This window comes from Neodiprion pinetum, chromosome 2 (assembly GCF_021155775.2).
Source record: "Neodiprion pinetum isolate iyNeoPine1 chromosome 2, iyNeoPine1.2, whole genome shotgun sequence".
NCBI lineage: Eukaryota > Metazoa > Arthropoda > Insecta > Hymenoptera > Diprionidae > Neodiprion > Neodiprion pinetum.
Window position 1 is genome coordinate 30417394 of NC_060233.1, and position 18974 is coordinate 30436367.

Consider the following 18974-nt stretch of genomic DNA (forward strand, 5'->3'; position numbering starts at 1 on the left):
CGCTAGGATATAAATAAAAGTCAATAGCACTTTCGAGATTCACTACTTAAGTAAAATAGAAAGCGTTCCCGGGGAAAGTGGTCCGTCGGTGTTTTGGGGTTAGCGTCAGGAAACGCAAGAGGAAGCTTGATGTATCGTGGGCAATTTAAATTACAGAAGATAAATGTATATCTATATGTATATATATGTATACATCTGTATACGTGTATGTATACATATATACATGTATGTACTCACCACATAGACAATGCGGCATTAAAGAGAGATAGTCCAGTGAAAACGGAGTCTGCGACTTTTTACCCTTGGTTAAATACATTGTGTCGAATTCGTCACGTAATTTTTGAATTAACCGACGAACGAACCCGAAGCGTTGTCAATCCTCGAGCAGTCGGCTTACTCGCGTTCACCATCTCTTACGAGAAACAGTACGTGGGTGGTTTTAAGTGCCTCTTGAGTAAACTGCTGGTGCGGAACAGTATGAGGCGACGCTAAGTAAATTGCATGGCAGAACTTGCATTTCACCTCCTGCGCTTTGCCTCGAGGCGATGGCTGCCTGCGAATTGCTTGAAACTTGGTGCGGTTTTGATTCTAAACACCACAGAGTTACACTTGTTTACCTTGTTCGCGGTTCCGCAATTCATTTATTTATTTCCGCACGTTTACTCGCAAGTTTACAAACTGTCTCTCAGACGTTTTTGTCTAATCTGTCAGCCTGAGGAAGTTTTTTTCTTGTCCCAACTCTATGTTGAAAAATAGGTTATTTTCAGATTTAGAACTATGTATGTAGAGAAAAAGCAATGAAATGGTTTTGGTTTATGGTGAAATCTTGAAAATTAGGATCCCTACGTAGTCGAGAGGATTTTAGCATTTTTACTTCAGCAATGAGAAGAAGTTGAGAAGAGATTGCACAACAGAGATTTGAGAAAATTGATGAAAGCACTCATTTCGATGACGGAATATAAACTTGTCGGCGTAACGCAGTAACAGGCCCATAAACTACGAAGCCTATTCTCGGCTGATAACCGGAACCTTCTCATGTTCATGACAATGTGATCCCGACTCTAAGAATGGCAGATCATTTGAATACCGAGTTTGTTCAATTGTCGCAACGAATGCAGATGCCTCGAACGGTTGTAAAATGTTAAAGCCACATTAGAGCGGACGACGTAGCATCAATTGGCAATAGCCTGACACCAGGTCCTTGCTATACTTTCCCGAACCAGTTGTCCTCGATGTCTTTTGATTCTTCGATGGAATTAACAGACGCCGCGGTATAAAACGCAGCTATTTCTCGGAGGAAAGCATGACCTGAATATTTATCCTCTCTCCGACATCGAGGGAATAAGTGGATGTCTCAATAGAGGTGGAAAGTTGGGTATCGTCATTGTATGCAGGCATACGAAAAGGGAGAAGTTTGCGGGTCGGCGCGCTGCTTCGAGTGTTGTGGGGATTGTCGTACGGGAATAACAGCCTGCAGATGGGGGAGTAAGGAAAGTCTACTTAAACTTTTGACTATTGTATTAAAGCGGTGAGTTAATTCTCGGGGAGATGAACCCGCTGCACCGTTCGCATTGCGTGTCGTATACCGAGCGAGCTCGAATCGTTAATTGAACACGGGCCTCTAAATGCCATTCAACATTCCAAGCCGGCTCGACAACTCTCCAGTGTTTCAATTTACCCCTCGAAATGCCCCGCGATCCTTCATCCGAGTACGTACTGTATACGCGTCTTAAAGGGGCGGGCGCAATTGCCATTCGCCACTCGATTATCGGTCGCTTTGCAACTTTTAAATGCAATTGTACGAGCCAGCGCAACTCGAGTTGAGAGTCCTCGCTCAACTCCCGACGAACTATTTTTTTCGGTCTGCACGTTCGTTTCCACGGTGCCCGGGGCTATTCGTCACCGATGGGGTTCTGAAGTGGACAAATCCCCGTAGAACGTACTTACTACGGTGAAGTTTAAAAAGGGTTAGTGCCTGGAGCAGAACGATGCCCGACCACGAGGTCGTACGTTAAGGTACCGGGAAAGGCTATAAAGCGAAACAAACGAGAAACGGCCCCGTTAATGTTTAATTGCGACAAATCCTAAAATCCCGCAGGGGATATTACCCCTTGAACCCGCGGGTACACATGCCTGTGCGTACTCCGAAGCATCCGAGCAACGCGGTAAATCCCATTCCTCCCCCCCCCCCCCACCCCCCCCCCCCCCCTTATTTCGTGAAACGGAGTTTTACAATTGACGCATGTGTCTCCCTTTCAACCTCCTGGAAATTTCGCCGGACGAACTCCGGGGATATCGGAAACATATTCACACTTGCCGAGGTGATTTAGTATGAGAGGAGCCCCCGTTTCGGCTAAAACTGTTCCCCGGTTTTCAAGCATTGCGACGGAAAATGAAAAAAGTCGAAATTCCGGTACAACTTTTTACCCGTCTCTCATCCCGCGAATCACATCTCTTGTTTTTAATCCGACATCGAAGCTTTTCAAAACTCATCGTTTTATAAATTAATATATCGTGTTCTTACACAGAGCAAAAGCCGTTGTTTTGTCAAAAAGACCAACATTTTTTAGGTCACATACACTACCGGCCAAAAGTTTGGATACACCAGTCAAATTTTCTTGTCGCACTAAAAGTTAGATAGCGAATTCACTAATAAAGATAATTAAAGGTTCTAAGTGGCGTTTTAAAGAGGTCAAATTTATTACGTTCATTTTGCGTTTTTGGAAAATTTTCTACGATTTTTTTTTTCACCCCGGTACGTAATTTTGAACATGGCCGTTTTTCGGCTATTCTTTGAACGCAGAAAATTATAACACCATAGTTTAGGGAAAATTTTTTCCTCGGTTTTTTCCATGGAAAACTTGAAAAGCATTTCAAGACCTAAATTTCCTTTTTTAGAAAGTTTCGTACGATTTTTTTTTCCGCCTGAGTATTGCATATTTAGCTAAAAAGGACATAACTTAGAAAAAAAGACGTAATCTAATAAGCACGGGGCTTCAGAGGAGATATGAAGAGGGTAAAAATTGGCAGGACGAACAACTGCTTTTGCTCTAAAATTTCAGCGCATGCACGTTAGACCGTTCGACCGTTAGCTACTCACTCTGTATAATACTGTATGCGAATAACATCTGAAATCATGTGCGTCTTTTTCTAATCCTGTACATTTTTTTAAGGAAAAAAAAAGAAAATATGTGTAGACAAAATTACGAAGAGGGAATAAAACATTCTTTTGGCTAGTTGAAAATTTGACGCTGCGGTAGTGATTTTCTTCATTTTTTTCTCAACGACATTTCTTAGAATGTGTTATTACGTCTTTACGACAAATTTTTTACGTTACACGAACGTTGCACAAACTAAGAAATAGCAAATTTCGAGATCTCGTGTGATGGAAAAACCAATTTGTACCACTCAGTCTACAACTTCTCGAATTTCTTTTCAAATCTCAGATTCTGTTACGGTGAAGCGGAATTAATTTTTTTCAGGTGGCACAAAGAGGCAGGTCCTTTACGCAGTTTGGTTATTTTCTTTCGTTTCACTTCGGACTCTGACAAACGTGAACGTGGTTACCATTCCCCGTGTAACAGCACACAGAACGTAAATAATATTTTTTATATATTATATAACCGCCCGCTGAGATTCCTTCTCTGCATCTGAGCAAACTGTAATGAAAAACATATTACCAGAGTCATAAGTTTCGTCACATACAGACAGAGGTGCTTCACATTATAACTCCGATGTGCAGGCTGTACGTAACGACAAAACTCTGCGGGAACAGTAATTTTCGGAGGTAAAAAACAAATGGATGGAAAGAGAGAGAGAAAGAGAGAGAGGGAGAGAAAGAGAGAATAAGCGCATGAACGAGACAGTGAGAGAGAGAGAGAGAGAGAGAGAGAGAGAGAGAGAGAAAGCGAAACAGTGGGAAAGAAAAAAAAAAAAGTTCAGAAAGTACGACGTCACGCCACGTGTGAAATACGGATGAGAAAAAGTGATATAAATGGGAAAAGAGAATGAGAGAAACGAAGCAGGATTCGAAGAGCGAGGGAGTCGGAAAAAATTAAAACAGTTACGGAGAAAAGTTAAAATATTTGCTTCGAATAAAAATGTACAAAAAGTTGTTACATGAAACGAAATACCGTCCGATCAATCGTTTTCAGTCTTCCATCAATTCATTATTGGAATAAACAATTCGGGAAATGAAATTGTTTAAGTCGAATTATTGGAATAATAGCGTAAAATAGCTTAGACAATATTTACTCGGATGAGAAGTAAAAATTTCGAAAACCGGCAACTTTGTTTCAAAGGTATATGTTAGAGTAGAAGTATCAGAATGTATCAATCGGTTGGGCAGTTTGCAATACCTACACGATGCAGAAAACATCTACTTTGTAACATTGTACAGTTGACGAAAAAACAAGAAATTATTGATTACTGAATTTGCTTTATCCACAAGGTAAAGACACGACAAGTACTCGGCCACGTGGAATTGACAATTAAAAAGCGGAACCCTTATCTCGAAAATAAGCCGGGTCCGGTGCACTGGTCAAATGAGAATTAATCACTTTAATGATTCGTCCGGGCCAACGGCGAGACGTGCGTGGCAGAAATATATCAGGGCGAATGATGAGTCGGGGAATTTTTCCACCTTGTGCCCCTCGAGGCTTGGAATCGCTTATTAATGTAACCTTACCCCCGCGATTTTCGCCCCTCCGAGTTTCACCGGCTCGGAAAAAGATTCCGCGTGGCATCCCCTTATTCCACTTATTCCGAGCCAATTTACAGCGTTTTTCTCCGATCTACACCTCAATCTTTCTTCCACCCTCGCTTACCTTGCGTTTACGTTTGCTGCGACGAGGCGTAATCCGGATCTCCGGCATCCCGCCCGGATTCTGATGATCCAGAAAAAATTGAGCCGGAATTTAGATGAGGGGTATTCCCGGAACTCCCACCCCTCAAGACTGCCGATCGCAACTCGGAGCGGCTGACTGACGGGACAAGTTCGAACGTGTTCACCATCCGATGCTCCGAGAGGAGGCATTCATTTCCTTGTAATTGCAATCGTATCGTTTCGCGAATTGCGGAACCCAGCCCAAGAATCTTCCTCCGGGATTTATTGCCTTCGCAGTTACATTCTTGGCGAGTTCGCTCTATTCTCTTATCGAGATTCTTAGCGTCGTTTCACAGCAGACCATACACACCGAACTTTCAGCCTCGCTGATATCTAGTCTCCAATTCTCCTCGACGATGGCATATTTTCGTTTCATTCTCTTTTTTACCGCGAAAGAATGAATTTCAACATGTTTTACCAATTTTTGTTTCTATTTTCACAAATTGGAGTCAGATTTTGACTGGAAAATCTGCAAGAGTCAGTCTTTACCGTGTAAAGTGACGAATGTCACTTATTCTCGACGTTATCGGAACCTTGAGTTCATCGTCGACCCGAAATGTTTAAACCCAGCGGAATTTTATATGCAATGACGAAAAATTTGTATTCGCAAGAATATTTATTTTTCGCATGGATAATGGCAATAAATGTATTTCTGTCACAACATTACTCAAAATGAGTGATATTTTACTCAGTCAGTATAAAAAAAAAAAAAAAAAACTTGAATTACTCTCAATCAAACTATCTCCTTTGTTATTTTTTCTTTCAATTTTCCGAACAACTTGTCATCGTGATTCGAGAAAATTTGAAACAAATTCGGCAGTCAGTTGACCTTTGGAGTTTGAGATTTTCATTCTCAGATTGTAGAGTTGAGCGAAATTTGATTCTCCGAGAATTGTATAGTGCGTATAATCAAACGAGAAATCGCGTCTTCGCCGCGTTGATGACGCCGGTATCACGTCTGGAGAACCGGAAGTTTGTGTTTCGGCTAATGATAGTTCAAGTTTAAACTATAACGGCCTGCCTGCGAGGAAACCGGACGTAGATATGAACCGCAGAGTTGCGGGGAACGGAGTCCGGGAAACTGCAGGGGTAAAGCGATCACGAGAAAAGACCGTCCACGGCGGAATTACGTCTCCCGCGGTTTCTGCACATAGTATATACCAGTTCTCAGTGACTTTCGCGGTACGTGAACACGTCCGAACGAACGGAGGTATCTCGTTTACCGCAGTCAATGTCCGACTGGAAATATCGATTGTAATGGGAGACGCCTCGGATAGCTATGACAATACGATTTTCAACCCTCGAGGAAATTGGAGAAGTGAGGAAGGTTGATTTACTGGTCTAATCAAGAAACGAAAAGTAAAAGCCGTTCGAAATCTCGCGATGCTTTTATCGACGCACCGAGAAACCCTCACATTTTTCAACAGCAAATTTCTCTCGAAACGAGTGAGAAATTCATGGCTTCGTGATGTTATTAGACACTGCGTTGGATGGATTTAGCCGAGAAGTGTCAGCGAGATAAACACTAAAGTGATAGAAATTGCGTTTTAAAGGGGTATTCAGGTCTAGAAATTTCGAGAAATCGATGAGTATTTTTTTTACATATTATTATAGCTACATATTGTATGAATATTTTGGCCCAAACCCGATATCAAATATCCAAAAATTGAGAAAGTTATGAGACCTTGAGTGAAACAATGTACGACCACTCGGTGCGCGCCTTAATAGATTTATTGGCTTCTAGGTTGGAAAAATCGGTTTGTAAGAAAACTGCGAATGCGGCAGAAGACTTCCCGAATGCCCAGGAATCACCGCTCAACGGTAAGAAAAATTCCCATTTCAACTGATACAGGAATAAGCCTCAAAACCAAGTTCAAAACATTAAACTTTAAATGCGTTCGTCTCGAAACTACATTTTTCCACCTGGTTTACATAAAATCTCGAGTTAATATTCAGTATACATTCCTCTATAATGCCTACCACGGGCATTTCGAAATTATTCTTACAACTATATAAAAAATTGGAAATTATCGAAAAAAAATAGAGGGAAAAATTCATTTTGTCTTCAAACAGCCACCATACACAATTTTTTTTTATCTCTCTTGCTTCTTGGTACGGGCTGAAACGACATTCTTACTAATCAAGAAAGCTCGTTGTTTTTCTAATTCGGGTGAATTGGAGCGCTGGAATCGTGTCAACTACCTCAACCGGTTTTTTTTATGACGGCCGTAATTAGAGGCCCACAATTGTTTAAATTTTAACATTTATTTTTCAAAAAAATTTAACTAGAAGTTTCTTAAATACCAAGAAAAACTCTCTGAACAAATGGACGCTGAAGCTATTTTTATTTTTTTTTATATCAAGCTTGAAAAAACGCTCGAAATTCAGACATCTGGACCAGAACATCCCCTTAAGAATATACAGGAATTACTGAATAATCAAAATTTTCATGATATTTTTTAACTAAAAAAAAAATTAACAATTTTTACAAAGTAGTCTCCTTTAAATTATACACACGAAGTTGTGTGAAGACAGGCGGAAGATGGGGTGAGAAATTTTTGTTTCCATGCCCTAAATGAGAAGCGTCATTACGCCGTGGGGTGATTAATTTTTTTTCCTCTTAGCTTGAAGGTATATATATACTAATATTTTTTAACACTCCACCTACACGCTGATTGCGTCGGTGTAACTACTAACACGTACGTCTGTACTCACATGCGTGGATATAATATGTCGGTGAAATTACACGTGTATTTAACCGCGTTAACGTTAGCTTTTTTTACCCCTGGAATCGTAACGAAATAGAGAAATTAAAGCGTACCACGCGTATAAATATCGACTGGATGGGTCCAATTAGTGAAACTTGATTGAAACCAGTGATTCGCGTCGTACGGATCGTGGCAGGTCAGGTAGATAGATATCAGTTTAAGTCTAACATTTTTCGTTATACGGCATCATTCCACCCTTTGATAATACGTGTACCGAACGGATGTTGAAAAAATCCACCCATTCACACCGTTTCTTTTGTGAATATTTCGATTAAAAACGAACAGTAAATCATTTTCATCCCATTCTCGTCACGGATTTAATTCAGAAAAAAATACGTACCCATCGTACTGCATAATATTAAATCATGCTGAGGTTTCTTCACGATATCTCAATCAGTTTTCTCAACACGCGTTTAAGCTTCCTCTTAGTTTAGCCTACCGTTTCATCAGCAATCTGTGGCAAATATACGTTCCGGAATTCGGAGTTTCTCAATATCCGCTCCTTCCGCTTCTTCGCGTTTTCCTCATTTTCAATGCGGCGACCATGCCACGCGTCATATTCGAACTGCAAGTAGCGAGGGTGTAATTCTGCATTTGTCCACCTGGACGGACGCAGGTAGCAGAGGCATAGAGCAAGGAGTGTTCGGGGCAGGGACAGATAGTCAATGGGTGTGCAGGAAGGATTATAGTGTTACGGCGACAACGGCATATTGTGTCGGTAGTATCTGCGCGGTCGATCGCTTGTAGGCTTAGCCCACATTGCTTGATTCATGTTGCCCAGTCCCCGGGGATGCCCAATCATGTAGAATTACTCACCGTCCGTGGGACCGTTAGTGCGGTAAAGTAGCTGCCTTATTTTTTCCCCTGTAGAATAATTACGTCGCAAAACCGAAGGTGAGAAACAAACTAACAACAAGAGGTGGAAGGAAATCTGTGACATTTTTATAATCCTTTATTGTATTTCGGCTTCTTTCGTTTTTCCAGATTCCTCGTATTATGCATTTTATTCGTTTCATTCCGTACTCTCCGAATATTCAGTTTTGTTGACATACTTTTTCGTCTTGTTTTTTTTTTTGTACGGTTTTTTTGTGCCAAGTCAACGTACGCGCCGATGTGGACTTTTCCACCATCTCCGAATTCTTGTGTACCCATCACTCACGGTCCTTTTATTTTGCATTCTGTTTTCTTCTTTCTCAACGAAGTAACGTTGGGCATGTACAAAGTTATTAATTTTCTTCATTTCTCCTCCCCTTTACGCATACACAAGCATGTGCGTATTTTATACTTGTATATATTCTGTAAACTTCAATATTTTTCTTACTTATTTTTTTGCTCTCGGAACGTTGGTATCTCTTTGCAGGTTAATATATTATACCCGGGTTTATTTGAATTTGTTACAACTCAAAAAGAGGCAAAAGGGCAAAAATTCAGCTTATCAACAAAGCGAGTGAATTTGAACCAGTAGCTTATCGCAACGATTCGATACTTTCAGTCCGTGAAATGCGAAAACGGACGTCGCGTTGATACAAACGCGAATTTCGATCGATTCAACCTTTGTTATTTCGTTCTTATTATTATTTTTTGTTTTTCTTATCACCTCACAGCCACGTGCAGTACGCGATTTGAGTTTCACGAAGGGATTTCGGAAAGCAAAAGAGAATGAGAAAAATCTCTGATATATATTTCGGACGCAAGGTGCAACCTGAGGCAGTCGTAAAACTACACAAAATGGCAGATTGCCCCAGTGGGGTTTAAAGCCCCCTTGAATCTCGGCAGACGGGGTGCGGATTCAATAAAACGGATAACACGCGGAGAACAGGGTGGTTTCAGTCCTTGCGAATAGTCAATAGTCTGGTTGACGACGAGTTTTGGAAACTTTCCAGACCCTCGGTGCCGAATTCAGGGCCAAAAGCTCTTTAAGCCTTGCTAAAAACTGCTCGCATGTAAGTTTCGGGGGGTTGGAAACGGATCAAGTCGAAATGGACACCGGGAGCGGTGAAAAATGAGAGCTTCCACTTTCAAAGAAATTTTTACACTTGAAGGTTTCGCATCAGAAATTAAACGAGCATCTAGCTGGTTTCTAGATGAACGATTTGTGCTTTCGGTCAATTTCAATTAACAAGAACATTGAAAATGCCTGGATCGGATGTTGGGAATTATTAAAAAATTGCATATACAGAAGCTGATTGTTTTTCAATCAACTCAAATGACCTGACGTGACTGAATACTTTCACTTCGCATTATGGCTACAGTTTAGTACAGTTTTCGTAACGTTGCTTATTACAAATACCAACGCGATTGAAATCTATAACGGTAACTCGAGGTAGGTACAAAACAAATGGGAAAAAAGATAAATGGACGCAGACAAATGAACAGACAGACGGACCGACAGACAGATGGAAAGTTCCTCGGAATTGGCTTTCCCCGAAAGTCTGTAACAGCGTGTTGCCCTTCGTTCGCCCCCCTCTTTCTACACACTTGCCCTAAAGCTCTCGGAGAGTTTGTTTTTGTTACATAAGCGCCGTTATCGGGAGCTGTACCATTCGACCAGGCTCGTTTCTCGATGAAGCGCCACTTTCGCGCAAAGAAAGAAAGAAAATGAAGGAAAAGGGGAAAAAAAAAACTTTTTCACTTCTTCGGATGGCTATCCCATTACTCAGCTAAATATCCAATGTGTCGAAAATTCCTCACTATCGGTTTACTATTGCAGCCGTCAAGTTTTGGAATTAAAAACAAAAACGGAAAATCAATTAGCAAGGGAACAGAAAAAGACCATTCTTATCGTATACGACACATTTTTACACATTAGAAATTTTATTTTTTGCAACATTTCGCAATCCGTCTTAACATTTTTCACTGCATGTAATTGGTCAACAACTTTTGATATTAAATTTATATACACATTCATACATGCGTATGAATATATTACCCTCGGATATTACGATGCGTGACATATCCGTTAATTGCAATGTACAAATTCGAAATATCAAAGAGAAAAAATTGGTCACAGCCGACGTGAGCCGAGCACCGTTACACGTAATACACATGGAGCTTGCGTGAATGACGACTACGAATGGTGGGCGAGATGAAAATGGAAAAAAAAAAAATAATAAAAATAATAGAAAGAGCGCAAAGAGAATTGCGGAGGAAAAAACCTCGCCTGGGGAACAGGGAGTGCAGATTTAATGCAACTTCGCAATTCTCCTCTCTGTCTCACTGCGTTGCAGCGGGTGGAAAAAGCGGTGACACGGGGATGAAAAGGTCAGGTTTAAACACGGGGTGCAAGTTGAAAGTCTAGTAAGTAATTAGAATCTAGTTTCTCTCTCGCTTTCTCTCTCTCTCTTCCTAGAAAGAGAGAAGAAGAAAAAGGGAGAGGAAGCAAGTTGGAATAAATTTATTGAGAAAAAAAATCAACATTTAGTTGAGATTATTATTCATTCTTCTTGTAGGCTTACTTCTTTAAGCGAGTCTTGCATAGTGATTCTTATACGATGAGACTGTAATATTGACTGCCAGGACGTCGCCGTTAGTGATTAATGTGCAGCGGTAATTACCAAGGCAGTAATTAGTCGGTAGGTATAGGTACTTGATCGTATTGAAGATGTTCAATATTGTCGTGCAATTCAGCGCTTATAACGAGCTAGAGAAAATTCGAATAAATATAGTGTGTCCAGAACGTTTTCTACCTTCTCATCTTTAAAACGGGCCATATTCACAATATTCAATCGGCCAGAATAGAAACCAGCTCTTCTGGTAATCGGGCGCTTGAACTATTGGATAAATAAGAAAAAGGGAAAAAATCTTTTACAAATATACGATGCAGTGTCGTTATAGAGTAAAACAGTGCTAAAATGTGAAAAATGACATCACGGGATGGAAAAATATCGCGGGTTTATGAATTATCAAAGAAAAAAACGCACACGGACGCGCCTCAAAACGTACGAAAACTCAAAGGCAACTCGATTTTGCTATTGCACGGTCGTATTAAACCAGGTGTGGAATTCTTGACTCGGTAAGCTGGCAAGAGGGTGAAAAGTTTTGGAACAGGAAAACTCGACGGATTTGTGACTAGAAGTGCAGCGGCGTAGCTCAGCCGTAAACTCGCAACGCAAATCAGCCCTGGGCTGCAAGCTCGTGCGAAAGGAAACATTTTTATTTCGGTGAGATTTATCGCAGGAAAGAATAAATAACATTTTTCCCTGAAGTTGTGTATCAAGTTGTTCGTTCATAATCTACGCAAGTAATTTGTCCTTATTTTACTTTCGGTTTGTTCTTTGTTAATTTTTTGCCTGGTTTTTACCCTCGATTCTATTATGTTATTCGCTGTACATAGAGTATATATAGCGTGCGTACATATTTTTAACCATAGTTTTTGTTCTAGACCGTGTAAAAGAGTGACGAAGACAAATGATATTCATAACTATTATGCCCCTCTCGTCGTATATTATAATTCATAAGCGCTGAGGTGTCAGCTTTTGACGTTCGAGTGCCGCTGAACCGTAAATTTATTGTATTATAAAGGACGCTTTATCCACCCCCCCCCCCCGCCCCCCCCTTCTGGATGTACACATAACGCACATATACAGTGAATCGGAGACGTATAGTGGGAGAGAAAAAGAGGAAGAGGAAGAGGAATAGCAAACGGTGGTAAACAATTCAATTGCCGGTAACGAAAATTCCTAAATTACGCGACGTCAAACGAAACTTCATACAAGATGCAACGAAGTACCGTGAATTCGTTGCTCTTTGTACATTCGTTGAAGAGATTACGTGCCACTGTACGAGTTTTCCGATCAGCCGGAGTTTGATTTCGAATAAGACACCCTGTGAATTACCGTTAGTTGTCTGCAGGCTCTCGGTGTATCCAGTGAGTTATGGTTGGACCCTTGAGCCATAAAGTCTGTACAATCCGAGCCTACAGCCTCAGGAGACACGTCTTCGGCTGAGACACGCCCGGATTTCAACCCTTCCCCACCCTTAAATATACTCCGTAACTTAGGCCTCGGTCAACTGGCACACTTCTTGCAGTGGAAGGCATCGAATTTAGTTGAGACGATGCCGAAGACGTTTGACTGAGTAATACCAGTCCATAGCTTTTCATTCGAACTCAACATCTGTAAAGTGAACGGCTCTGAGGCGTGCTTGATTTTGTTGAAATACCGTTATTTTGTCATCAACCGTCGAAGTCGAGAAGGATGTGTTAAATTTTCTAAACATAGCTATTTTGAACCGGAAGGATTATTTTTTGGTTGAATTGAGTGAGCATTGTTTTACTAGGTACTTTTCCGATGGTACAGCGATTAGCTTATCAAAGCGCACGAGGCACAAGATCGAAGCGAAATCTTCAAAAGGGTCGGCTCACCAAAATTTGATACTATTGATCAATTTTATTACGAGATGGTCGTGCATTGAATATTCATTAAACTGTCATATTCATAAGCTGCCAAGATCTCGTAGAAAATGATGGAATTGTAAATAAAAACTCACAGATAGAAGCGTTGTAGATATGAATACTTCAAAATGATTAAGAATCTAGCAGATTTATCGGATCTCATTTTACGTTGTTTGATTTTATTCAGAAAGACTATTTCCTTCCAAATCCCCGAAACACTATTTTTTTTTGCTATCGTTTTGGCATCGTTAAATTCTCACTTTTAACATTACAGCGATATTGATTATGATCCATAAATGTCAAAAAGAAAATCTGTTTCAATGAATTTGTACAAAATAGTCTTCTGAATAATAAGTCATCGTAGAGTGAAATTGAACGAACCCACAAGACGTTTAACGAAGCATGGATATCGGAACACTTGTTTGTGGTCCCAAGATTGTTTACTAAAATAGCTCACGACCAATATGATAATTCGATAAGCGGGTACTCAATGTACGATTTTGTCTTAATAAAAGTGATAAAAAGTATCGATTTTCGGTGAATCAACCCTCCGTAAAGATATCCCAGGATAAAAGAGGGCGACTAGAATTATTTCGGGGTCCAGCTGGCGAAGAAGAGATACGCAGAGCAGCTGATCCGGTATAAGGTACCGTCGGGTTTGCTTCTGCATAACTGCGTCCAATTTTGAAAATTGACCCGCATCCCCGAACCCGTCAGCGCGGAGTGTAGAGGGGAGGGCGAGAAACGGGGAGTCCCAGACGTTTGTCATATCCTGAAAAAGAGAGAACCTCACCGTCGAGACTTAAGTGCTTCGGCCATCTTCAATGGGGATTGATCCTGCAGGAGCCATGCGCGTATTTCTTCGTATACCGAAGAAGACTCGTCGACTGTCTCGCACACCGATTCGCCCGGCACCCTCTGAGCTAGGACCATCCTCTCGTCCCGTTCCTCGTCCTTTGTCCATCCGGATGAAACCTGGCCATACGATACGCCCGACTCGGTGCGGCGTCATCCTACTCACAATCAGAATACCCAGCTGGCTCTGAATGGGCAGATTCGACGGCATTCGATATTCTTTAGAATGCAAGTCTCCAGCATCCGCTCTATTCTCACTCCTTGTATACCGCTTGATAGTGCCTTCGTACACTCGACGGCTACGTGTGGGTCTGTGTCTACAGATGGAAAACCCGAAGCGGTTCACGCTTCTTTCCGGAATTTTATTCCCCCCGCACTGCAGATTCGCCGTATCGGGTTATTCGACCACTCTGATATACCGGGTGAAGAATATCGCCGAGGGACTGCCGTGGAAATTCACTTCTCAGATGTCCGTCGCGATTTTATCGTCGGTCAAATCGTCTGACGCATTTACGTTCGAGGCATTTCGTACGTTGGAAGGCTGGACGGTGAAATTTTAGCCGTCGAAACTAATTTCGGGTTGAAATTGTTCGAGGAGGCATTCGTCAAACAACTTCCGAGCTCACCCGGCACGATATATGTCACAAAACACCATGGCAATGAATAGAATGCGGAGGAATATATCACGTGGAGGTAACCGCGGATTCTCGGTGATTTCATACAGGGGTTGTATTCGTTCGTTGGTATCCTGGACAGGCACTGTTTATGGAAGTTGCGGACCCGGTTCTCCGCCCGAGGGGTAAACGTGGCTGTTGGAAATCATCCCATTTTTCCGCGTAGCACTCTTCTTGACGAAATTAATTATACCTTCTCACTTCGCGCTTTCTTTCTCTCCATCGTTTTCCTCTTTGGCGATAACGATCGTATACGTAGGCGGAAAACTAACAGTCGAAGAATATAATCGATGTGTTCTAGTCAATTTTCGCAAAGTAAGTATATTTCACGGTCAGCAAAAACAAGGTAAATGCGTATGAAAATAAGAACATCCCGACTTCTACATCCCGATATTCAATACTTGAGAGGGTAGATCCGTTCCCTGTACTCCGGGTAGTTGTTCGCGTTGCACGATATCCGTGTACCGTAATCGATTATACTTCTCGTATATTTTTCACGCTCCGGAGGATAGCCGCCTAGCCATCTAGCCTGCGGACTGGCACGTTCCTTCTTGATATCGTAGGGGGAACTTTCGTAGGGTGGATATTTATCAAAGCACCCGGCTTTGCAGCCCCCGATTTTCTTCGGTCCTGGGACGTAGATGTGGCCCGTTCCGATCACCGGCGATCGGGAAAGAGCGGGAGCCACGTACATTGGGCCAAAGGTTGTTGCCGTGTAAGGATTCGGCGGAAAGTAAGGCTGTGGTACGCTGGTAGTCAGAAATCGAGCCTCGCGTTCTGCAGGGTGAAAGAAAAAAAGCAGAAAAAATGTGTGTCTGAAATCGAGCCGTCAAGCTTGCGCGTTTTTTGACGCAAGCTCTGCATCCGGGAATCCAGCGTTCCACTCGAATGGTGGTTGTGCAGTTTACCTTTCGTGACCTTTTTTCTATCGTAAGGATCAGTTTCGTGTTTCGGATCGGGACTGAGGCAGATATTTGCGTATCCGGGACCGCCTAGGGGATTCGGTTTTATTTTGCAGTTCGGCAGGGCGTCGCTCTCCTTCTTCTTTGGTTTGATCGAGGCCGCGTGATCCAGGGAATCAGCCGGGTTCGAGAAACAACCGTAGAAATCATTCGGAGTTGAATGCTTCTTCGCAGGACCTCCGGTCTGGAACTCTCGAGGACCGATGTTCTTCTTACGCTCCAAGAGCTGCGCACACACGTGGAAAGCGGCGTAGAATATAGCCGAGCAATGAAAACTCACCTCGCTTTCTTCAATTTTTATACCCTCTTCCTGCTCTCCTCCCTCCACGTCTCGGACAAGGCTTCACCCGTGAAAAGACGCTCGAACTTTTTTTCAAACAGCTCAATCCGAGGCCCCGGACGGATCTGTCCACCCGTCGCCATGTCGTCTCGCAGCCTAGCGGGTCTCCCATACTTGTCGAATGGCCCAGACACCGCGTCATCGAAGAACCCTTGTTCGTAGAAAATACGATATCAGTGTCAAGGTATCACTGCACCCTGTTTAAAAAAAAACTTATCGCCTGTCCGTTCGTGAAAATTGAGAACAAGGTTCGAAAAAGGTCTGTTCATCGTTTGCAGTGAGAAATCCTTGCTAAAATCTTATCATTTATGATTCAGGAATAAATCGAAATAGTTAAAAAAAAGTTTCAAAATATGAAGCTTGCATCATTTTATTAAATTTTTCCGCTCTCTGCTGGTAATTAATGATTTATCATGAACACATGATGCATTGGAATCGATTTTGATTACTGAAAAAATGGTTACTCATTGGTTAGAAATATCTTGGTTATCTTCTAGAGCTTAAGTTTACTTTCAAGCACTTCTTTTTCAATGAATTTCTTACCAACGCGATCGAGGTCGATCTTTCCATACTTCCTGCCGATCGTCATAACTGAAATTTGTAACCACGTTCCGTGATGAAATAACGCAGCAGCAGCGGTATTTCTCTGCGTCCGATATTTCGGCGTCCATGTTTGTTTACGGGGAACAATGGAAGGCGTCGGCGATAACGGCCGTGAAGCGATGAATCAAAAGGTAGAGAAGACGTGTAGTACGAGCTGAGGAGAATGGAAGCATCCGCGGGGTTGGTCCTGACTTTTCCACTCTGGTAAATGGTAGGCGGTAATTCAGGGAGAAGCGATGACGATAATGCTGATGAGAATGATGATGATGACGACGATAGTAGAGTCTAAACTTTCGATTGCCGAATCAACTATTAAGATAAGACTCGAGCAGAAGGAATGACGACGACGACGACGACGACGACGCCCAGCCTTAAAACTAACTTCGAGATTTAACCGAAATGGGAAACGACAGCGCCGAGCCGCAGCCGGAGAGATGGAAAGAGCACCGCTCACACCTTTGCGGTGTGTGTTCGAATTTTCGCGCGTGTGTCTGTGTACCTACTTTACCTTATACTTAAGATTTCGGCGGAGGGGGTGAATAAGGAGGGCGCGAGGAATAGCTAGGCTGGGGGAGTGTAACCATCTGATAGGAACTCGGATCGATTAAGATTAACCGTCTCTCCAGTCTACCGGTAGACTTTAGGAGACATTCAAATGGGATTTCGGATTAACTTCGTTTCAAATAAAATCAGCGCGAGTGTTGCGGGTGCAGTCCCTTTTAAATTGTGAATAAACGTGAAACCCGAGACGTAAATGTTTGCTATCTTGCTCCCCTTAAGCTGCTGTTCCGCTTAACCGGTTGTATGAGGGATTCCACCCTTCTCCAGAAACCCTCAAACTCGCACCGCTTTAAGCTTTAATCTTAGTTTCCTCGTATTTCGCATTGGGTTGTAGTTGCCTTCGAGAAAAAGTACGTCAGAGATGAATGTCGTCGAATTCTTGCGTTCCGAAATCGCTGTCATCATCGATTATGTGTTTTTGCAACACGACGCGGGAGTTGTCAGTTTCTTCGGAGAAGTGGACGCTGTTTTTTCGCTTTTGCTTTGACGTTGTCGGAGCGTACAGGATCATGCAAGTAAATCAGCGAATCTTGACCGAAAGAGGGTAAAACGTAGAGAGCAGAATCCTGCCGACCACTGAGCGTTGTTGTTACAATGTTCGGTGAGTTTTTAATATTCTCAATTTCTTTCGCTCCCCTTAAAGGTGACCCTGCAGGGGCAAAAGCACCGTGGGCTTCGGTTCGCTGGTGCCTGTTTTGACCGGAACGAGCCAGCACCCCTTTTCAACTTAATAATGGACGAAGAGCCTCCCGTATCGTTCGGCTAACTCGATTCAACTTCGGCGACTAGGTAGCGACAGAAGAGAGGCTGCTGAAAGAATTAGGGAAGTTTTAACGGGAGGAAAGAAAATCCAAATCCTTCTTCTTCGAGATGCCTCCCCGAGGAATCCACGAGCTCGAATGGATGGCCTGTGAGCCGCTTCGAAGCATTCCAGCGCGGGCAAAAACACGCGTTGCGCGTTTCCGGTGAAAGACGTCGGGCTCCATTCTTCCGATATAGTAACGTGTCGTTTCATCCCCCGATAAAAATTGAATGGCGGATAAAAAACGGCACAATGTCAGGAGACGCTGACAACCGAACGATTCGATGTGTCCACTGCATAGCTCTAACTGTGGGCACGTCACGAGCTATCACTATTCGCGCGTCTATTAATCCGGTCTTAAATAATTAATTGATCCAACCGCCGTTGAGGCTCGTACAGAATTTGTCGAATCGAGTACATGAATACACGTGTGTATACGTACTTTCACTGCTCTCGATCTTGCGCAGTGGTACCCGTAACTAGGAACTCCTCTGATCCTTGCTCCTTGTCCTATTGTCTCTGCAAATTGTTCCTCGGAGATAGATAGATTTAGTAATAGGTATAGGTATAGGTATGTGTGGCTGGGACTGTCTAGCTCAAGAGAATTCCTATCTCTGCTGTTCACTCGCGTCAAAAGTGGCGAGTTTTTTGGAACAGTCGTCCTGTCGGTCATTCCGCTCGAAGAGACAGACCGGGACGCGGATTTATTTCCAATTGTGACGTCCCGTTGTGGATGTCGATGATTATCTATAAGTTTGCCTATTGTTCCAAGTGAGAAAGATATCTGGAATGACTATTGATGGATGGAACCTGAGTTGTTTTTTTACTGTCGTGCTAGATTCTGTCAAACATTGAGCTCAAGTAATTGGATAGCTGAGGATGCATATAACTGTGTCCGGTGAGTCGATCGAAGCGATTACCTCAAAGAATTATGGTAGAGTAAGAGTCTTGAGTTGAATGTACGGGAGTTTTTCATTGTATCCTAGAAACGACCATTTATAGGAATAGAAAATCCGATAGAATTCAGAAGCTGAAAAGCTGCACGTAAGTGCCACGATAAATAGGTTGCGTGCTACGATTCAGAACGAATCGATATAGAGAAGAACGCGGAAGAAGAGGTTCATAGAATTCA

General features: G+C 42.5%; 1 long non-coding RNA gene across 1 annotated transcript in view; it reads left to right on the top strand.

The window, feature by feature from the left end:
- The window catches only part of LOC138190448 (uncharacterized), a 51306-nt gene that overhangs the window by 26258 nt on the left and 6074 nt on the right, over nt 1–18974 (top strand). The window contains exon 2 of the long non-coding RNA XR_011176417.1: nt 6630–6706. This is a non-coding gene — a long non-coding RNA (uncharacterized lncRNA). The remainder of the gene's footprint in view (nt 1–6629; nt 6707–18974) is intronic.